The following is a 23,786-nucleotide window of genomic DNA, read 5'->3' as shown; positions in this document are numbered from 1 at the left end:
GTGGGGTGGGTCCCTCACTGATCACCCCACCCCTGAAAAGTGGCCTGGCATTTGAGTTACCCTCCCTTTTCACTAGAAAAAATGCATTGTTTGCAGTAGTAAACCTTTTCTCATGCACTGAAGCTGTAGGACTTAATGCCCCATAGTAAGAGGGCCCCTTAATGTGCTGTGAAATAAAGTGTAAGAAAACAATCAATATGAAAAGAGGCAGGATTCAAACAAAGAAGATGAGAAAAATCAGCATCAGCTCCAAGGGTAAAAAACACACAACAAAACAAATTATTAAAATTATTTAATGCCATAAAGCAAAAAAACACTATATAAAAAGAGATTATTAAAACTGAATGCGGCTATATTTTGGCTTCCGACTGCATCTAGAATGTATCTCTCAAAGAATATACAATTTTTTTTTTTGATGGCTGTACCAATACACACCATAAAAATGGTGTACTCAAAATTCTCACAAGGGTATTTAAACACCAACACAAAATCTCAAGAACACCTAATTTGTGCACTTGGCTTTGTGTTCAGGTCTAAGGGAGTGGGAAATAAGACCAATTCTGGGCAGACTTACACATTCTGGGTACCGGAAATGGCAAAAAAAAGATCAGGATTGAGGCTGGAGTAGGCTTCAATGGCAACTCCAGTAACTGGGAAGTAGTACCAGTGCGGGGCAGATTTCAAGGTCTATGCCCCAAAACTGGCAGGGAGAGACGGAGATAAATTATAACAGTATTTAATTGTAAAGAAGTGGGCAGACTGGATGGACTGTGCAGTCTTTATCTGCCACCATTTACTAAGGCACTTATTTTCAGTGCATATGGATATTTCAAAAGGCTGAAATGGACGTCCATGTGCTTGAAACATCAAAGTACTGATTTTGCAAAGGATGTCCAACTCTGCGTATGTACAAATAGCAAGGGAGCATGTTTTGAACAGGATTAGGGAGGGCCTGAAATCTGGACATCCATGAGCATTACAGAAGGGGAAGAAATGTCCATGCCTAAAAAGAAGTATGTCCTTATTTAGATCTGTTTCAGGCACGGTTCATCAAAGTCTACCCACAAGGCGGAATAAAATATGCGTACTTGGTCTTCATCTGTCTTTTGCCATTTAGGCCACACTCCACCGAAGTCTGTCTGGCACTGGCATTACTGCCCAACTATTGGAGTTGCTGACACTCCAGTTACTTTAAAGAATAACTTTTTTTTACAAACTTGTAATTTCAAATTATTATATACATAGGTATATCATGCAAAGGATATTTAACAGAATTTTCTAAAAAAAGAAACTTCTCCATATATCCAAAGTTCATATCACAGGAGAGATCAGAAATCCAACAGAAACATTTCACCAGAAGAAACCTCAAGAAAATCACTGTAAATTTCAGCCTATTGAGATTCCTCCCACTCCAAAACAAATTTCTCCAGCTGTGAAGGATTAGAGCATCACTTAATCTCACAAAGAAAAGCAATACACATCTGAAACACTAATCCAGCCCAGTAGGTATAGGGATGGGTTAGCCCTGGTGTGGGGAAAGCATGTAGGGCTGCCTTAGGAATTATTCCAATCCTCTGTCTGTCTTCTGTGTTTATGTTTGTATGTCTGTGGTTTCTTTGTGTGTATGTTGTGTGTGCGCACCATTGCATGCAATTTTGTGTGTGTCTGGGGGGGGGGGGGGGGCTTGGTGATATATATATATTCTGTTTTGCTTGTAAAATTGCTATATACCGCCTTATTTGAGGCTCAGGTCAAGGCAGTTACAATTCAATAACATCAATGGGAAAAGAAGGCCATAAATAAAAGGATAGAGATCAGTCATACAATAAAATAGTGTTGTGTGTTTGTGTGTCTGTATATGCCTACCTCTGTGTGTTGCTGCTTGCAGGTGGTACCCATGTGAATGTGCATATATCTGTGTTTATGTATTGTGCCAATGAATTGGCTTCCTGTGTGTTTCTGACTGGGAAAGCAGAGAAGAAGGGTTGAAGCACTTTGAAAGGAGCAATTCCTAACTGCTATGTTTCCGTAAATTGTTTCTATGCTGCAGGAGCTGAGAGTTTTTCCCACAGATATACACTGGACCATTTTTTTAAGGGGGGGGGGGGGCCTCAGACATTAATTCTCTGTAAGCTCTAGTCTTATCTGGTCCAGTTTTTAACTAGGTTTGTTTTTCCACCAATTTTAACTCCACACCGAAGTTGGGGGTCAGGGGAGTCTTTTACTAAAGATTAGTTTATGTTACTCCACAGGACCCATTTTATTCCTATTGGCTCTGCTGCAGATAACAAGTGCTAATCTTTGTAATATACCTCCTTGATCCCCCTTGGGTTAAATTTTCTGGGAGTTATTTTGCCCCGACTTGCATTTTAAACCCCTTATGTATAATTTCTTTCAACATTCATTAAATTATTTTAACTTGCCTATCCTGATGTTCTAGACAACAAACACCTATTGGTTGGAAGCAACAAGTGAATTGATTTGAAGGAAGGTCCCTAAATGTCTGTTAGTCCAGGGGGCACAAGACAGAGAAGAAGCACCAATCTGACATGTCCACGCTCCTGGATCTTAACTTTCTATTTTCTCTACTGAGGTTGTTTCATTATTTTCCAAACTTAGCATACTGGTCAGTTCCACCACTTCCAAAAGCATTGCACATCTTTCAGAGGCGTCCTGTTAAAGCATGACCAGGCCAATATGTCACTCCTCCAACAATCATTTTTATGGATCGGGGTTTGCGTGCGATAAAGTTAAACGCACGCTGAGCAGGGCCCCCCCAATCATTTTTTTGGATTGGGGATTGCGTGCGATAAAGCTAAACGCACGCTGAGCAGGAACCCCCCCCAATCATTTTTATGGATCGGGGGTTTGAGTGCGATAAAGCTAAACACACGCTGAGCAGGGCCCCCCCAATCATTTTTTTGGACCGGGATGCGTGCAATAAAGCTAAATGCACGCTGAGCAGGAACCCCCCCAATCATTTTATGGATCGGAGTTTGCGTGCATTAAAGCTAAACGCCCGCTGAACAGGACCCCCCAATCATTTTTTATGGATCAGGGTTTGCGTGTGATAACGCTAAATGCACGCTGAGCAGGAACCCCCCCCCCCCCAATCATTTTTATAGATCTGGGTTGCGTGCGATAAGCTAAACGCACGCTGAGCAGGGCCCCCCCAATCATTTTTATGGATCGGGGTTTGCGTGCGATAAACCTAAATGCACGCTGAGCAGGAACCCCCCCCCAATCATTTTTATAGATCTGGGTTTGCGTGCGATAAACTAACTGCACGCTGAGCAGGACCCCCCCCAATCATTTTTATGGATCGGGGTTTGCGTATGATAAAGTTAAACGCACGCTGAGCAGGGCCCCTCCCCCAATCATTTTATGGATCAGGGTTTTGCGTGCAATAAAGCTAACCGCACGCTGAACAGGACCCCCCCAATCATTTTTATGGGATCTGGGTTTGCGTGCGGATAAAGCTAAATGCACGCTGAGCAGGAACCCCCCCCCCCAATCATTTTTATAGATCTGGGTTTGCGTGCGATAAAGCTAAACGCACGCTGAGCAGGGCCCCCCAATCATTTTTATGGATCGGGGTTTGCGTACGATAAAGCTAAACGCACGCTGAGCAGGGCCCCTCCCCAATCATTTTTATGGTTCGGGGTTTGCGTGCGATATAAACCTAAATGCACGCTGAGCCAGGACCCCCCAATCATTTTTATGGATCGGGGTTTGCTTGTGATAAAGCTAAAGCACGCTGAGCAGGGCCCCCCAATCATTTTTATGGATCGGGGTTTGCGTATGATAAAGTTAAACGCACGCTGAGCAGGGCCCCTCCCCCAATTCATTTTTATGGATCAGGGTTTGAGTGCGATAAAGCTAAACGCACGCTGAGCATGGCCCCCCCAAATATTTTTATGGATCGGGGTTTGAGTGCCATAAAGCTAAACGCACGCTGAGCAGGGCCTCTCCCCCAATCATTTTTATGGTTCGGGGTTTGCGTGCGATAAAGCTAATGCACACTGAGCAGGACACCCCCCCCCCCCCCCAATCATTTTTATGGATCGGGGTTTACTTGAGATAAAGCTAAACGCAACGCTGAGCAGGGCCTCCCCCAATTATTTTTATGGATCGGTGTTTGCGTGCGATAAAGCTAAACTTACACTGAGCAGGACCCCCCCCCCCCCCCCCCAATCATTTTATGGATTGGGGTTTGCGTGCGATTTTGCGAGTGATAAAGCTAACGCACGCTGAGCAGAACCCCCCCAATCATTTTATGGATCTGGGTTTGTGTGCGATAAAGCTAAACGCATGCTGAGCAGGCCCCCTCCCAATCATTTTTTATGGATCGGGGTTTGCGTGGGATAAAGCTAAACGCACGCTGAGCAGGGCCCCCCTTCAGAATAGCCACAAACACCTGCTGATCCCTGTACCCACAGGCTTCTTTAGGGACTCACACTACATCCAGTATTTCCAGTGCTTCTTCCCCTTCTCTCCTGACTGAAGCCTGGACAAAGTCCTACAATGCTGACTTTCTTAAAGGGAAGTTTTAAAGGGGAGGACTGGCTCAGTTGATGCAGGCAGAACTTGTACTTGGTTGGAAAGCCTGGCTTGCAGTGCGGGGAGTGAGAAGGGACCTGGGTCTGGGAACACCTGTGTGTCTGCCTTCCAGTCTGAAACTCACACTTTCTCTGACATGGTGTTGCTCTGTGTGAAAGGTGCGCTTTAAAATTCAACTTTTGGAATACTGGGGTTTCACTCATAAGTACAAGAAACCTTCTGCCACTTTCAGATGGTTACATCTCTTCCAGGAGTTACAGGATCAATTGTGCGGTACATGTAACAATGCTAATTTTTGTGTGATAGCAGTGGAAATGCGATATCTTTTGCTATTATCATGTCACTAAAAGCATTAATAAAAGTGAGAAGGGAAGCACTTTTAAAGTGGTTTAAAAATATATAAGAAAAGCTCATTCTTGGGTTTGTGTCACTGTGCCAGGAGTAGATGCTGATTACATCATAAGGAATAAAGGGGTTAAAAAAAATATTAGCAACTTTTGTGTTTAAATGATAATGAACACAACAGCCAATCGGATGCTTTAACCACCGGTGAAATGATCATCAGATTATGTTTTAGAATTTGAATTAATTGTGACCAGGACGTTAGATAATCAGCTACTGGCTTCCTGGTTTTCTGTGCTAGCATATTAATTGTGGGACGCTACATATACAGTATATTAATGGCCGCAGGCTCATATATTTGATTTGTTTATTGATTTTCTTTGTTTACTGGCTGATATACTTTAGTAGTCTGTTTTAAAGTTGCGCTTCTAATGAAAAATATTTTAGATAAATCCATTGGCAGTTGCAATTAACAAAATCATAAGATTGCCTTTTATATGTAATTCTGGAAAAGAAATATGCTTACTTTTTCACAGCTTCTCTAAACCACTTGTAACTAATTATAGTGATTGTCTCTCTTTGTGTTACTCAGAACTCCTTGCATACCTCACACTGATAAATGTTAAGTGCTGCAACTGTATTCATGTAAAATGCTGTATATAGGTGAAGCAACAGGAAAAAAAGATTATTTTTAAAGATTCTGGTTATAATAGCAAGTGCATGATCTGAAATAACATCTGTTTGCAAAATAATACAGGAGACCCTGTTATAAAACCAAAGTGACTAGAGCAAAGAAATAAGGCTATTGCTGTTTTAAAATGTCTGGACATTGTGGATTAACAAAGCTCAGTAAGTAGTTAGTGCTTAGAATCCCATGCTAACTGGTTACCACAGGATGGGTGGAGACTGCACATTGCAATTAGCACATGATAATTAGCGATGCTAACTGCTTGCCACTTCTGCAGTTAGCGCAGGTGCACGTAGGGCCAGATTAGTAAAAGGTGCTCAAATTTAGGCGCTGGGAAAAATCCATGCTAAGCGCTATTCTATAAGGGTAATCTGGGCTAAGTGGTCTTGATAGAATAACTAGTAAAAAAAAGCCCGTTTTCTCATTGAAATGAAATGGGCGCTAGCAAGGTAATCACCTTCTGCCATTAATGTTTTTAAGGAAGTTCCAGCATCCCCCTCCCTCCCCTCCCTCCCTCCCTCCCTCCCTCCCCAATTCCAGGGTCCCCCTCCCACCTACCCACCCAGTTCCAGGGTCCTCCCTCCTTCCCTCCCAGTTCCAGGGTTCTGCCCCCCTCCCTTCTACCCACTTCCAGAGTCGTCGTCCCTCTCTCCCAGTTCCAGGGTCGTCGTCGTCCCTCCCTCCCTCCCTCCCTCCGCTCCCAGTTCCAGGCCCCCTCCCTCCTAATTTTAAAAGTCATCCTGACTTACCTCGTCAGGGTTATGGCGGCCGGCAGCAGCGGTAAAAAGCGTGCAGGCTCGACACTTACTTCAGTTTTCCCTTCTTGTCTCTCAGCTCTGATCCCGCCCTCATTTCCTGTTGCTGCAAGGGCGGGACCATAGCTGAGAGACAGAGAAGTGAAAAGTGAAGTAAGTGCCGAGCCTGCATGCTTTTTACCGCGCAAGGTAAGTCAGGATGACCTTTAAAATTCACAGGGAGGGGACCTGGAACTGGAAGGAAGGAGGGAGGGAGGGACGACGACCCTGGAACTGGGAGGGAGGGGGACCCTGGAATTGGGAGGGAGGGAGGGAGGGAGGGACGCTGGAACGGGAGGGAGTGGGGACGGACGGCGACCCTGGAACTCGGAGGGAGGGAACAAATTTCCGGTGGGTGAATATTATATGCAGCCTTCCCTTCCCTCGAGGGTGGGGCACTGAGAGCGAGTGCGAGGCCTGTGGTTGGTCCCTTCTCCTTTGGACGTCTCGTTTGTTCCCTGGCAACTATTCAGAGTTCCCTCAAGGGAGGGTGATTACAGACCCTATGAACACTACACAGCTTCATTGGCACGCTGCCACGGAGTCAGCTTCAGAACATTGGAGGTGCAAATTATATATTAGATGCTTAGAACAGATCCCATACCCAACTTTGGGAGCGAGGATTTATGCCTGCTGAAACTTGAGTGTGTAACCCCAGCATTCTGTATTTAAATATCTGGAACACTTCTGATCTGCCCATGCCTCTCCCCCCTTTTGGGATTTTATTTATTTATTTATTTATTTAAGTATTATATACTGCCTAGGCCAAAGCAGTTTACAGTTTCATTATGGGTACTGGCACTACCCTAATGGGCTCCCAATCTAAGTATGTTGTACCTTGGGCAATGGAGGGCTAAGTGACTTGCCCAGGGTCACACAGAGCTATAGAGGAAATTGAACCCAAATTCCCCAGGTCTGCAACCCACTGCACTAACTAGTAGGCCACTCCTGAGTTGCAGGTGAGACTCATGGGCACACATTGTTATAGAATAGCACGTAGGCAGATATGCTTGTAGCATAGTAAAATAGTAGATGGCAGCAGATAAAGACCAGTATGGTCCATCCAGTCTGCCCAACAAGATGATAGCGGGGATGGGACGACTTCCCTATGAAGAAAGACTAAGGAGGCTAGGGCTTTTCAGCTTGGAGAAGAGACGGCTGAGGGGGAGACATGATAGAGGTATATAAAATAATGAGAGGAATGGAACAGGTGGATGTGAAGTGTCCGTTCACACTTTCCAAAAATAGTAGGACTAGGGGGCATGCGATGAAACTACAGTGTAGTAAATTTAAAACAAATCGGAGAAAACATTTCTTCACCCAACGCATAATTAAAGTCTGGAATTCGTTGCCGGAGAACATGGTGAAGGCGGTTAGCTTAGCAGAGTTTAAAAAGGGGTTAGGACGGTTTCCTAAAGAACAAATCCATAAACCACTACTAAATAGACTTGGGAAAAATCCACAATTCCAGGAATAACATGTATAGAATGTTTGTACGTTTGGGAAGCTTGCCAGGTGCCCTTGGCCTGGATTGGCGCTGTCATGGACAGGATGCTGGGCTCAATGGACCCTTGGTCTTTTCCCAGTGTGGCATTACTTATGTACTTATGAAGTGATACATCATATGTATACCTGATCTTGGTTTTATCCTTGCCTTTTTTAGGCATAGACCATAGAAAGTCTACCCCGGCACTGGCCTAAAATTTTCTGAAGTAGTTGTCAAAGCCTCTGAGAAGCTCCATTCCAGCCATCCAAGTCTATTCATCCTCAATCAGGGCACTGACCATAGAAGTCTGCCAAGCACTGGCTTTCTACCTAATCTCTCCTAAGATCCTTTGAATCCAATCCTTCTAAACACGATTCCTTCGTGTTTGACCCATGCATTTTTGAATTCCATTACCGTTTTCATCTCTACCACTTCCTGTGGGAGGGCATTCCAGGTATCTACCATCATCTCAAGTGAAAAAATACTTTCTTGACATATTCCTGAGTCAGCTCCTTTCAACTTGCAATTCATGCCCAGTCTAGTGCTATCACCTTACCGTCTCTGGAGAAAAGGTTTGTTTGCAGAAGAAGAGAACCCCTACCTAATAATAGGTAGGCAAACACTCCTTTTTCATGGTCTATGTGTCCAGCTCTGTGACTGCAGAACCCCCTAGGTACTGATCCTGACAAGTTTTTTGTTGTCTGTTCTGTCTCAGCGTCTTTATAATACATAATTTTCACCATTGTGCATCAGGGAAAAACTGTGGAATAAAGTCAAGTTTCCTAAGAGGGGCATAATCAAATGTCGCGGCCAAATAGATCGCGGCCATCTATTTGGCGGCGGCGCTATAGCTGGCCGGAACCGTATTATCGAAAAAGATGGCTGGCCATCTTTTTTTCCCGATAATACGTTTAGCCCCTGCCAAATGCCAGAGTTCGCCGGGTTGAGATGGCCCGTTTTGTTTTTCAGCGATAATGGAAAAAAATGCCGGCCATCTCCAACCCGGCGACATCCAAGGCGTTTGGTCGTGGGAGGAGCCAGCATTTGTAGTGCACTGGTCCCCCTCACGTGCCAGGACCCCAACTGGGCACCCTAGAGGGGCAGTGCGGTGGACTTCAGAAAACGCTCCCACATGCATAGCTCCCTTACTTTAGGTGCTGAGCCCCCTAACCCCCCCAAACACACTACCCACAAATGCACAACACTACCATAGCTCTTAGGGGTGAAGGGGGCAACTACATGTGGGTACAGTGGGTTTTGGAGGGCTCCCATTACCAACACAAGTATTACAGGTAGGGGGGGATGGGCATGGGTGCGCCTGCCTTAAGTGCACTGCGGTACCCACTAAAAGTGTTCCAGGGACCTGCATACATGCAGGCCTCACAGTGGCGTACCAAGGGGGGGGGGCGGGTCCGCCCCGGGTGCATGCCGCTGGGGGGTGCACTGCGGCGCTGCGCCTGTGGGCTCCGACTTCGCTCTGTTTCGCATCTGTTTCGCTGCAGCTCCCTCTGCTCCGGAACAGGTTACTTCCTCCTTCTGATGTCATCACGTCTTGCCGCGAGGGCGGGACAGCGAGGAAGTCTCTACTGCGCATTTGCAGGTGAGTCGGTCACTTGCCATTTCCATGTTTGATTACGCCCAATATTAGAACATGGCTTTTCTACTGCATGATAATACTATGGATAATGGGCTTATAAGCTGCCTCATTCAAAGAAGACACAAAATCCCATATTTATTACAGCAAAACCAACTGGAAAAAAACAAACTATAAAAACCAAAACAAACCAGAGATCAACACCCTAACCAATACCAAAAAGATAAGCACAAATAACAATTGCAATGGCCACAACATCAAAAAAGATAGAACGCACAGACATTTACAGACTGTTAAGTACACCAACATCAACATTGATACGTATGTACCCATTCCTATAGGTTACATAAATGCGAGATCAGTGGTTAACAAGTCAACCATAATTAGAGACTGGATTGAAACCGAGCAATTAGGTATACTATTCATAACAGAAACGTGGCTGCAAATGCGAGATGACTACTACTACTACTACTTAACAGTTCTAGAGCGCTACTAGGGTTACGCAGCGCTGTACAATTTAACAAAGTGAGACAGTCCCTGCTCAAAGAGCTTACAATCTAATAGACAAGTGAACGGTCGGTCCGATAGGGGCAGTCAAATTGGGGCAGTCTGGATTCACCGAACGGTAAGGGTTAGGTGCCGAACGCAGCATTGAAGAGGTGGGCTTTAAGCAAAGACTTGAAGACGGGGCAGGGAGGGGCTTGGCGTAAGGGTTTCAGGAAGGTTGTTCCAAGCATAGGGGTGAGGCGAGGCAGAATGAGCGGAGCCTGGAGTTGGCGGTGGTGGGAGAAGGGTACTGAGAGGAGGGATTTATCCTGAGTGAACGGAGGTTACGGTGCTTGGGAACGTAAGGGGAGATGAGGGTAGAGAGATAGTGAGGGGCAGCAGACTGAGCTGCATTTGTAGGTAAGAAGGAGAAGCTTGAATTGAATGCGGTATCTGATCGAGAAGCCAGGTGAAGTGACCTGAGGAGAGGGGTGATATGAGATGACCCAGTACTGCTTGACCATAGGGCACCACGGGATATAAAATAAATACATCAACAGAACTAAAAATAAAGGAGGGTGGGGTCGCATTAATATACAAAGCCTTCTTTACAGTAGAAACCACAGCTGAAACATATATCCCCTGTTATTGAAATCATGGCATTCAAAATCACAAACTCAACATTAACTGATCAATTATGCTGTATACTTTTCTACAGCCCACCTGGAAGATGCTCCAATGCCCAAGAAGACTTTCGTGGACTTCATATCAAACATATGCACAAACTTCTCGAATGTCTTTCTACTAGGTGATATCAATCTATACCTAGACAAGCAACATGATGCCAACTCCAGGCTTCTAACAAGCTTTCTGAACCAATGGAACTTCAAAACGGCACCAGTCACCTCATCTCATGTAAAAGGTCACCAATTAGACATACTAGCTTACAGACTGTTAGCCAATAACAACCATATAATAGTAGAGAATCATAACTGGGCAGCGGTGCCATGATCAGACCATAACAAACTCACCGTCACACTTCAGTGGAAAAGAATGGCAAAAACAGAGACCTGAGGACACCACACACTGCCCTAACCAGAGGAAAAGTGGACAACTATAGCTTCTGGTCAACAGTGATGAATGACCAAACAAGCATAATACCCACTAACATTCACTTCATGAGAAATTGTGATGAACTAAGTGGAAACACACTAAATGAAATAGCACCACTCAAAATGAAAACTAAGAGGAAACAACAATCCCGCCCATAGTTCAATGAAGAACTATCAGGGATGAAAAAAAATGTACTGAACACACAAGCTCTGCTAACGTCAAATAAAAAAAACACCAACAGCAGATGAGCTTGCACAATATTTTGAAGAAAACTAATAAAAATAAGATCAAACCTAGCTGCAACACAAACAACACTCATAGATTTCTTACATGAATGTGAAATCAATGAGGACCACGTCAAGGCAGACAGAATCTGGTCCTCTATTAAGATACCAACAACCAGCTCAGTTAAAGCACTACTGACAAAATATGCACACGTCAATTGCCTAATAGGACAGCTGCCCAATATCTAACATGATAGAAACTCACAAGACTTGGTTCATCAAACGCTTAATCTGAGCACATAGGAATACATGTTCTTTGAAAGGCCGTTTTCCTTCTTTCTGATAAGGGCACATCATTACTTTCTCCAATTCAGGGAGTAGCCAGACCTCACCAGTAGGAGGGGTGCCAGGAGCATTCTGGACAGGAGGGGAAAACAGAGCAGGGAAGGCAATACGGCGGCGCTGGACACGGTTTCAGCCTGGAGGGGGTTGGGGACCCCCGCCTGCAAAACCAGGGGCCCAGAGGAAATTTGTGGGGGGGGGGGGGGGCCAGGCCTCCATGGCTCCATGTAGCTAGCCACTGCTCCATTCCCTAAAGATGCCACCGAAAGATCAGTGAACTCACTAATTACAGACCAGTGGCATCAATACCACTGCTGACAAAAACAATGGAGGGACTAGTAGCACAACAATTAATGAATACCTAACGCACTACTCAGTCCTTCACAGCTCTCAATCAGACATCAGACCATGCTGTAGCACTGAAACAGTCATAACCACCCTGATCACAAAATTCAGAATAATAATAAGCCAAGGCCAGTCAGTACAATTTGATATGTTGAGCACCTTTGACCTAGTAGATCACACAATACTAATGACCCTGCTCGACAACATGGGACATAACTGGAGTAGTAGTCAGCCCGGTTCAACAGGTTTCTAAGAATTACATCCTACCCATGTCAGATGTCCAATGAACTTTCAGCCTCCTGGATCCCTGAATATGGGGTCCCTCAGGATTCTCCAATACCACCAATATTATTCAATGTCCTGATGCTCCAGTTGGCAAAAAACTGGAAAAAATTGGGTTTAAACCCATGTCATATACACAGACGATGTCATCATCTACATACCTTTCAACAACAACATCACAGAAATACTGGATAAGGCCAAAAAAGGTCTCAAACTTCATGGAAAAATGGGCTACAACTGTAAAACTTAAACTAAACCGAGACAAAACCAAACTCCTGGTTTGATCCAAACCATTTCTCCAGACAGTTGTTTCATCTATAGTATACACACTGATATTGTCCTAACTAGCACTACTGTAATGCAGAATATGTAGGCTGCAAAGAAAACCTACTACGATCGTTGCAGATGGTCCCAAACACAGCACGAGATTGATATTAAAAAAGTCAAATATTATAGCGCAACCCCACTACTCATAATTCTACATTGGCTTCCGATCAAGGCCAGACTATTTTTCAAAACCAGCACAATCATCTTCAAAATACTGTTAGGCAAGTCACTTGGTCTACATGCTAGACATGGTCAACTATCGCTGAGAAATGCAAACCCAGGAACCAGAGGTTACCTACTACTTCAAATGCCCAAACTGCAAAAACCTACTATACAAGTCCACTTACACAGCGGGATTTAGCTACCTGGACCTGAAAATGATGGAACTCAATTCCCATAGTCATAAAAAGCATCACAAACTACTTCCAGCAAGACTTAAGACCTACCTCTTCAGGAAATGCTTTGGTAAATATGCCACTAATCATTCTGGAACAACAATTACACACACAACCTCTAACTGTAATGCCTTCTTTTCGTTAAGAAATGAACAAAGACATATCTTCTCAAGAAACCCAATGACTATTTTAATATGCACTAATAGTTATCTTGCCAACCACTGTGAAACACAGCATCATACAACCTTGTGAATGTAATTGAATCAATGTAAAACTCTAACAACTGTTAAATGTAAGCCACATTGAATCAAAACTTGTTTTTGGATAATTGTGGAATACAAGTATGAATAAATAATAAAATTAATTAATTATGCCTTTCAAATATTTGAACGTCTGTATCATATCACCCGTTTCTCCTTTCCTGCAGTGTAAACATGTTTAGGTCAGCAAGTCTCTCCACATAAGTCTTGTTACGTAAACTCCTACCATTTCATCACTTTTCTCTGAACTGCTTCAAGTCTTAAGGCCTCCAAAACTGAACCAATCTATAAGTAAGGCCTCACCACAGCGACTTGTACAGGGGCATCAACACCTCTTTCTTCTGCTGCCTAGCATCGTTCTGGCTACGGCCACCGCCCTGTTGCACTGCCTCACCACCCTGAGAATCCCAGATACTATCAGCAAGGTCCCTCTCCCGAACTGAAGCCCACCCAATCTCTCCCCACCTACCCAGCACGTCTTCCCTGTATCTTTGCACCCCATGTGCACCAATCTGCACCTCCTGGCATTAAATGCAACCGCCAGACCCTTGTCCATTCCTCCAGCACCTGGAGATCCCCTCTCATGGCCTCCACTCCCTCCAAGGCATCCACTCCTTTGGCCATCCTCGCGTCAATCGCAAAAATGCAAACCTTCCCTCCAACCCTCAGCAATGTCCCACACAAATACATCCAAATAGAATCGGCCCCAGCACCAACCCTGAGACACTTTACCACTCATCCTCCCCCCTCAGAGTCGATTCATCCACCACCAGCCTCCAATACATCCCAAATTATTGCCAATGAATTAGTTTACCGCACGTATCTGGGCTCCACACCCAAATATAGGTGACCTATCTAGGTACAAGGTTCAAGGTTATCTTTATTGATTATTCACCTAAAGCAGAGCTATCAAGGCAGATTATAATTACTAAAATCAAAACATAGAAAGGCACTCCAAATCAATAGGATAAAAAGGAAAGGGGGAGAGAAGAGAATCGGGGGTAAATGCCTCCTCAAGAAATGGCCTTAGGTGCGCCTGCACTAATTGCAAATGAATTTAATGCGTGGTAAGCACTATTCCCTCTAAGCTGAGTGGGAGTCCTCCAATTGCATTGCTGCCAGTGTGTGTGTGTGTGTGTGTGTAGGCGGGGGGTGGAGGGGTGATGCTTCAATATTGTGTTTTTAAGTGCTAAGGACAGGCAGGTTTCCCTGGAGTTCTTCAGAGCTTGCCTGTCCCTCATTATTGACAATATGATAATGAAACAGCACCCCCACTGGCAGGACCAGAGATTGAGGACTCCTGCTCAGCTTAGAGGGAACAGTGGTGGTAAGGAACATTTTTATACAAGGGACATGCTGAACACACCACAGGCTTTTGCACTTCCACCATGCTCATGTGTGTCTATTAAAATATGGTAGGTGCAAAAACTTACCTCACTTCCACTAAACATAGTTGAAGGGTAGTATCTTGTTGCAGATGTAGTTAAGTTATTACAATTAAGTAGAATTTATTGATGTTTTTTTTCTATTTTTCAACAAGTGAAAGAAGGGAGCTACATAATGCAACAGGTAAGCCTGTCTCCATCTGCTATTTTTTGGTTTTAATGTATTTTATATATGACTAACTCAACAGATTAAGAAAACCTGCAGAAAATATTACAGTAAGGGCCAGATTCTATGAGGTACGGTGAGTAGCGCGCATTATGTTGTACTACTCAATTGAATAACGAGACCATTAGGTAATGATAATTGCCGATAACAACCAAATGCATCACTAATTGGCAATTTGAATTTACTTGCACTACTTTTTAGCGTATTCTAAAAAGAGGGTTGCATAAATTCCAAAGCGTACAGCTGAAAGGGGGCATGGCCATGGGAGAATATGTGCATGTCGGGAGCATTAACTAAAATTTATGTGCATTGTTATAGAATTCAGGGGAAACACACCTACATTTAGGACCGGGAATTTATACCAGATTTTCAGTGGTGTAAATGGCCACCGCCTAAATGTAGATGTGTTCTCCCAGCCTATGTGCGTCTATTCTTCAAACTGTGTGTTTACTGTAGACTAGGCTTACAGAATAGCGCTTCACGCATTATTCCGATGTGCCTACGTTTGAGACACCATTGATTGAATCCAGCCCATAATGCTGCAGTATCTTCTTACTTTTCAGTTTTGTTATAAAGACTAAGGGGCCCTTTACTAAAAGGTGGGAACATTTTGCACTTACTGCAAGTTAGATGCAAACGTTAATACACGTGTACTAATCACTGTGAGCATTTCCAATATATTTCCAGGCAGAGGTTACTACACAGAAAAGTTCTTTACCATGTATAGTATATTCACAGTTACATAAAAAGCACTTACTGCCTCCTAATTGCAACATTGAGAATGTGCAATAAAGTACCCTGCATAAGCACCCAGTATAAGAGGCTTGGGGATGCTAAGCCTCCCCAGCCACAAGCTCCCAAAGTGGGCTTGTGGCTGGGCTTCTCTCATCCCCCAATGCAGCATCTAACCCTCTCACTCCCTCTCTGCGGTCCCTCTAATTTGATTTAGATCACTGCCGGTAGCAGCACACCCGGCATCATACTAACTAAAACAGCTTGCTTTGGGGCTTCGGCCTGACGGCATTACTTGTGATGCATCCTGCCTGTTGATGCAACTTCCTGCTTCCACCAGGGCGGGATGCATCATAAGGAAGGCTGTCAGGCCGAAGCTCCAAAGCGAACTGTTTTAGTTAGTATGCTGCCGCGCTACCAGCGGTGACCTAATCAAATTACAGGGACTGAAGGGAGGGAGCAAGAGGGATAGACACTGCATTCGGTGTGTATGTGGGGGGGGGGGGGGTAGACGAGGGAGAGGGATAGACGCTGCATTTGATGAGGGAACGAGGGTGAGGGATAGATGCTGCAACGGAGGGGGAGGAGAAACGAGGGAGAGGAATAGGTCTGCATTGGGGAGGGGGGGATGAAAGAGACACTGGACTAGAAGTAACTGGAGAAGGAAAGAGGTGCTGGACCCAGGTAGAGTGAGATGTGGTCGGTTTTTGCTCTGCTGGCCTGGGGGAGTGAGAGCAGACAGGAGATAGGTGCTGGATACGGAGGGAGAGAGAAATACGGGCCAGGCAGGAAGGAGGGAGAGAGAGAGATACTGAGACTGACTAGACGAAGGAGAGTGAAGAAACACTGAAGGACAGATGGAGAGAAGTGGAATTGAGGGAGAAAGAGAGTCTGAGAGTGACTGATTGGAGGAAAGGAAGAGAGGGGAAGTGGGGGAGAGGAGAGAGAAACTAAGTCTGAGATTGACTGGAGGAGAGGAAGAGAGGGGGGAAAGACTGGAAGGGGAGGTGGAGGGGAGAAAAAGAGAGAGAGAGAGACTGAGATGGACTGGGGGGGGGGTCAGAAGGAAGAGAAGAGGAGAGATAGTGGTCCCATGGGTGGGAGGAAGGGGACGAGGAGGAGTGATACTGGCCCCACAGGTGAGAGGAAGGGGATGAGGAGGAGAGATACTGGGCCCCACAGGTGGGAGGAAGGGGACAGATAAGAGAGTTGGGCATGGAGGGAGCATAGGGACAGGGACACAGAAGGGCAATGCTGGACAGATATGCAATAGGGACAAACAGGGGCAATGTTGGACACAGGGATGATAGGGACAGAGAGGGGCAATGCTGATCATGGGAAGGGAAAATGCAGAACAGGTCAACCCAGGTACACAGAGAAGAAATGATGAATATAGAGAAGGATAGGGATGCTAATAGGGGTAGATGCTGAACATGGAGGGATGGACAGGGACACAGAGGGAAGATGGATGGTGGATATGGAGAGAGAAGAAATGTCTAATGGAGAGGCGCCCTCAAAAGACAGGGGAAAAACAGAAAGCAGAAAAGAGACATTGAGACCAAAGCTGAAATAGAAAAATAAAATACTCAAACAACAAAGGTAGAAAAAAGTATTTATTCTGAATTTATTAATTAGAAAATGACAGCTTTTGGAAATGCATATCTCTTGTATTTGCATTTGAGTTTCTATTCTCTATTAGTGCTGTGTGGCAGAGTCTGACTCCTGAGGTTTCCAGTTCAGGTTTTTGCCTCATATCTCTATTACTGATGTATGTCCCTTGTTTCACATTTGTTAAGGTCTCTGTGTGTTTTTGTGTGGTGACCAAGGGTATGGTATTCTGCTAGCATGTAGAGTGTGTAGAGATCCTTGTTGTGGTCCTGTTGTTTAATTATTTTTTTCACTAGATGGTGTATCGGTGTTTTAGGGCATGGTGTAATATTTACAGTGCTGCCTTTTCATGCATAAGGTTGTTGCTTTGTTGAGTCCTGGAAGTTAATGCTGTTGTGCAAAAACACATTCAGAACCTTATCATACTATACTTTTGTGTATAGTGTTTTACAGTGCAGGAAGTTGTGTTGCTTTACTGAGGTGGCATCAAACTTTATTTGTCATAACATCAGAGTGTTGGCATCTCTACACTCTGGTCCAGTATATTCCTCTTCCCTTTCCCTTCACTACCTCATGTCCAGCAGTTTCCTCCCCCACCCCCCAGTGTCTTCCAACTGCACTATGCAGCCATGGAGCTCTCAGACATAGGTGAGCATCTTGAGGTTTATGAAGAACCTGTTGACTTTGAAGCACGCCAATCTTATGAGGCAGCAAAATCAACAAGCTCTGTGAAGGCGGAAGGGGAAGATATGGTGCGTGCGTGAGAGAGAGGCAGACTGGCTGTGGGAAATTGGGATGTGAGAGAGAAAGAGGGGCAGATGGACTGCAGGCCTCTATAGAGATGTAGGTATCAGCTACATACACTTTTTAAAAAAATCCGCTTTAATTCAGTTGCTTTAAAGACCTAATTATATATATAGCTACTGAAGCTTGCACTGTTTAATTTTCTTGCCACTTATTCTCTGGCGTTTGATATGTATCTTAATATCTAAAGTTAACAGCAGGTATTATCTGCCACTATTTTACTGACCTTTCTGGATGCGTTGAGGCAAAAAAAAGGCCCTGCCCATTTTAGCTTCCCACAAACAGCTGAGCCACCGACCACCTATGGTACCATGCACTATCTGCAGTACACAATCCACACACCCATTTTTGCATAACCCACCTATGTCCTGCCTCATAACAAGCTATGCAGTTAGATTGTGAACCAGTAGTACTGTAATGCCAGCTCAAATGTACCTGAACTTGAATAGAGAGCCTTTCCTATTGTGTTTTTGCCCAGCAAATTCTTGGTGCATGCAAAGTGGCTCCTGTCTGCACATCACACAGATGTCCACAGTCCACAAATTTTACTTGCCTCGTTATTGCATCCCCCTCCCCCCCCCTTCTTTGTACATTCCCACAATGGCGGTCTTAATTTGCAGACAGAGAGAAGGGGAACTGTAGATGGAGGAAGACAGTTGGATTAGTGGTGGAAGCAAGAGGAAGATTAGTCTATATTAGGTAGTAGAGTGACTGTTCTCCCCTCTGTTCTAGGCTTTAGCCTCTCCACTCCTCTTCTCTTCTCTATAGGTTTCCTGGAAAGGAGGGCTGGAGGAGAACATTCCTGCTTCTCTGTAGTCTGAAAAGGAAGTGTGGTCCAGGCCAGAAGCATAGCCAGGTTGAGACATTGGGGGAGTGGAGAGCGGACCGTGCAGGCACACATAGGTGTGACGGACCAGCAAGACAGCATAAAAAATTAGACCCATCTAGCTATGCCACTGGCCAAGGGCTGTTCCCTATAAATTAAGCTTCTGCCACTATTGCTGATGACCTGGGTGACAGATGTTTTATAAAAGTTTGGTGTGGTATTCCATGGTCCTCACAGTGCAAAGGGGAAAGAAACAATGGCCCACTTTTAACAAACATTGTTTTCAAACTAACTGCTACCCGTACATTGCTTTCCTTATGGAAAATCAGTTAGACTTAATTGAAACTCTATTGTTATCAAATATATTTCACTTAAAATATTACTAGCTGTGCCTCCACCACCTGCAATGGAAGGCTAGGCTAGGCATCTACCATCTCTTCTATAAGGGAATATTTCTAAAGTTAACTCATATCATGACTTTTTTTTTTTTACCTCATTCAATCTTTATTTGAAAAGTTTTAAGAGGTAACAAAAAAACTGCAGAAGTGGATAAAATCCAGCAAAAAATATCATAACAATTAAAGGTACAATACTACATTACCTAAAACTCAAAAGTACCCTTTTCCCATGCACTTCCCAACCTTTTACCCCCCTGTTTAATTGAATCCTCCCCAAAGCCTGCCCCCAATCCCCTAACCCTCCCAACAAAGGCTTATGTTATACAATACAATTATAAGTAAACTAAATAATCTGACACATCTATTGTAGTCATCATTCAACCGAAGCCCATTGGAGTTTGAACTGCACATTTCGCCCTTGTAAGGCCTCAATGATTTTCTCATATTTTTGTGTCTCTGCACACACAATGAACCAACCAGCAAAGCTGGACCCCAGGGTGTGCCTCCATGCTCTAGCCATGGAGCCAAGTAGGGAAAATCTTCTGAGGGGTACAAATCCTTACAGTAAATCAAGCTAATCTGCTCCATTTTGTTCCGCAAAGGAGCTAAGTACCTGCTGTAAAGGGAGAATAATCTCTAGTTAAACTATAGGGGTGGAATTTTCCTACCGTCCCCACCAATGTCTGCACCGCCGCCCCCTGCTTAGATGTGTAATTTATCCAGTTGCAAACTATGCCAAAATATTTCACAGGACCCCAAAGTCATCCACAAAGGAAAGATATTCAACATAAAAGGATCTTTCACTTGCTCATCTTCCAATGTGGTATATATCATTCAGTGTAAAAATGTAATGAAGGATGCTATATTGGAGAAACAGGCCAGATGCTTAAGACAAGATTCAATTTACATAGACATCACATGAACAATATTGGTGCCAGTAGGGCTCCCACCCCTGTTGGTCAGCATTTTACAGGACCAGGACACTGTCCAGTGACTTCACAGTGAGAATCCTGAAAGATAACTTTAAAACCATACAAGAACGTAAGACCTTTGAAGTCAGAATGATTGAATATTTAACACCCAACAGAAAGGACTTAACAAGGATCTGGGGTTCCTAGCCCATTATAACCATAAAGCTGTATGTCTCTGTTGATCACCCCCCCTCACCTATCCACACCCATCCTGTTAGAATATCAATGTATATGCTTTGATGTCCCCATGCATACCTCCTACCCACCCCCATCCTCCCACCCTGTCAGACTGTCATAGTAATGCTTGAATATTTTTCACTATATACACTGTCAGCTAGCACATTTGCTTATTTCCGATCTGACGAAGAAGGGCAACCTTCGAAAGCTAATCAAGAATGTATTAAGTTATGTCCAATAAAAAGGTATCATCTATTTCTTTTCCATGTTTTATTTTGTTTGATTTCTATTGTGCATCTAAAAAGGACTTGTCAGCTGAAAGTGCAGCTCTCCTCTAGCTCCCTCTTCATTTTTCCATAGATATCATAAGTGGAATAGGGAGCTATATGTTCGCTCTCTTATTGAATCCATAACTTATCTGCCAATCTATTATGGTGATCCTGCAGCGCTCAAAGTAAAGCTGCTTTGTAGTAGAGCCACAAATTAGGAAAACTCCCTTCCCCTTAGGCAGAGACAGTCTGCTCAGACTAATTTCCTCTTCATTCCCCCCATACAAACAACCGCAGAATCTTAGCACATTTTCTGAAAAGAGATCTGGTCAACACCAGAGGAGTAGCGAGAACATAAATAAAAATCTTGGGCACAATCAGCATTTGTAATCACTGCTAGTCTCACCATCCGACATAAAAAGCCCATTTCACTCTCCCAATAAGACTAATGGATGGTTCCAGAGGAATATAATTTAAATCAGATGTTACTTGAAGTATGATGCCTAAATACCAGAACCCTTTTGTATTTAATTGAACGAACTACTAGTCATTTCTATAGCACTACTAGACATACGCAGCACTGTACACGTTATATGCAGGTACTTTCTCTGTTCCTAGAGGGCTCACAATCTATGTTTTTGTACCTGGGGCAATGGAGGGTTAAGTGACTTGCCCAAGGTCACAAGAAGCTGCAGTGGGAGTTGAACTCAGGTTGGGATCAAAGCCCACTGCATGAACCATTAGGCTACTCCTCCACTTGGAACTGAAAAAGAAGATCTTGTAAACCATTTTCTCTATTTGTATTGAATAGAAGAGCTTCTGTTTTACCTGTATTAATTTTATATCCTGAGTGTGTAGAGTGTTCATTCAGTTCAGCTAACAAAGGTTTCAGGGGGGCCTGAGGATTTTTAACAAATAGTAAAGTATCATCTGCATAAAGCAGAATTTTATGCTCAGTGTGTCCTGCAACTATAGGTTCTATCAGACAGTTGCATCTAATCCCCTAAGCAAGGGCAAACAGGAGCGGAGACATTGAGCACCCCTTCTGGCCCAACCTAAAAAGAGTTGACTCCTCTCCATTACCAAATTTGACTAGATGGGGTGACGTAGAGAGAACGTACCAAGCTACCATATTGTCCCCCAAGACCCACTGCATCACTTGAAATAGAAAACCCCACTCCATGTGATCAAATGCCTTTTCAGCATTGATAGATACGCACATAGATTTAATTTTTTTCCGATGAATCAACGTAATAAGATCAATGGCCTTCAAACACTGTCTCCAAGCAATCTTCCCGTTATAAAGTCCATCTGGTCTGAATGCACCAGCTTGGGAATACTAGATGAGTAGCTAAAACTTGGCAAGTTTTTCATGTCAGTATTAATAGCGCTATAAGATGGTAACTGGCACATAGTGAAGGGTCTTTGACTGGTTTTGGAAGAACTACCATGATGGCTTCATACATGCTACTGGGTAAAGGGTCGCCATCCTGAATAGAGTTGAATAATTTGGTCATATATGGTATTATATTTGGGGGGGGGGGGCAAAGCTTTATAATATTCTGCTTGGAAAACCATCTTCTCCCCGCTGCTTTCCCAGGCTTAATCCTTTAATAGCCTTCTCCACTTCCCTTTCCTATTAAGCCACTTTGGGTCTGCTGAAGTTAACCTAGGGAGGAACAGGTGGTCAAGATATGCAGCCGTCACCTCCAACAAGACCTGACATTCAGACATATATAGCCCCTCATAAAATTTCTGAAATTCAGCAGCTATGGCCTAATTTGAAAAAAGAGATGAATGTTTAGAGGGCTTCAATACCTTCACCCATCTACATTCCCTCTGTTTTTTTTCAGTTGCCAAGCTAAAAGCTTTCTTGCTTTATTACTGTGCACCATATACTTATGCTTCGAGCAGGCCAACAGAATTCCATATGTTGAGTCGCAGTCGGGTCTAATTTGTATTTTGTTGTTGAAGCCTCTGAAGAACTAATGGGTCTTGTCACAATATGGGCCAGCTGGAGAAACGTAATGTTAGCCTGCAACACTGCTTTCTCCCTTTCTCTTCTTTTTATGAAATTGGCTCCTCTTTGAATAAGTAAGCTTCTCATGTAGGCTTTGCTTGCCTCCCATATCGATAAGGGTGATACATCAGTCATGTCATTAAAACGTATATATGTATCCCGTTCATCCTGGAACCAATTTATAGCCTCTGGCTGGGACAACAACTGTGGGTTGACTCTCCAAGCATATTTGGATCTGCTCTGACCCATCATCTGCCAAATGCCTACAACCAGCGCATGGTCAGACTGCATGATGGGGTGTATCTCCAACTTCGTCCAATTCTCCATCTGAGAAACTGACCCCATCATATAATCCAATCTAGAATAGGAATTATATTGTGCTGAATAATAGGTATACCCCCTAACAGTCTTGTTATGAACCCTCCATATATGTACTAAATTCCATTTGTTAAGGAGATTACGGAGTCTTTTACTATCTTTAGATTTTGCTCTGCTATACCCTGCAGAAAAGTCCAAGGCCTAAGAGTAGAGTTAAAGTCTCCTGCTACTAGCATAATCCTGTCTGTAGGAGGCAAAAATAAATCCAGAGCTTTCTAAAAAAAAAAACTGCTATTTTTTTTTTACTTCTACAGGGGCATATAAATTTAGAATAGCGAGTCTACTCTACCTTTAACCCAGTCACTCTACCCTCCGCATCTGCTTTAGTTTCATCAAGAAGAAAAGGTAGAGATTTTTTTATGAGTATGGCTACCCCTTGCTTCCTAGAATGCCCAGATGAAAAATATACTTCCCCCAACCCCCACTTTTCAACTTGAGATGTTCAGTTGCAGTAAGTTTTGTTTCTTGTAATAGAGCTATATCTATTTTCCATGTTTTTAAGGCTGCCATATTGCATTTCCTTTTGGTGGGGCTATTTAACCCCCTGACATTCCATGAGTCAAATTAATACTGCCCACAGGCATCAGTCGTAATAACATCTGACCCCGGAAGTAAACTCCTGATACCTCCATAGCATCCTGGAAACTACCAAATATACAAACCACCGTCCCCTCATACCATGTGTTACTTTCGAAAACCTAGCCTTCACCCCCCTCTCCTTCCCTCCCTCCCCACACCTCCCCTTCAATCCATC

General features: G+C 43.9%; 1 protein-coding gene across 2 annotated transcripts in view; it reads left to right on the top strand.

The window, feature by feature from the left end:
• The first annotated feature begins 4,596 nt into the window (after window positions 1–4,596).
• The window catches only part of UNC13C (unc-13 homolog C), a 921,443-nt gene continuing 902,253 nt past the window's right edge, over window positions 4,597–23,786 (top strand). For both annotated transcript variants that reach the window (XM_030189213.1, XM_030189208.1), the window contains exons 1-2: window positions 4,597–4,718; window positions 14,779–14,807. The gene's annotated coding sequence lies outside the window, so the exon portion shown is untranslated. The remainder of the gene's footprint in view (window positions 4,719–14,778; window positions 14,808–23,786) is intronic.

The sequence above is a fragment of the Microcaecilia unicolor genome, chromosome 1 (genome assembly GCF_901765095.1).
Source record: "Microcaecilia unicolor chromosome 1, aMicUni1.1, whole genome shotgun sequence".
Classification (NCBI taxonomy): Eukaryota; Metazoa; Chordata; class Amphibia; order Gymnophiona; family Siphonopidae; genus Microcaecilia; species Microcaecilia unicolor.
Note: the sequence above shows the minus strand (reverse complement) of the source record. Positions and strands in the feature narration are given on the sequence as shown.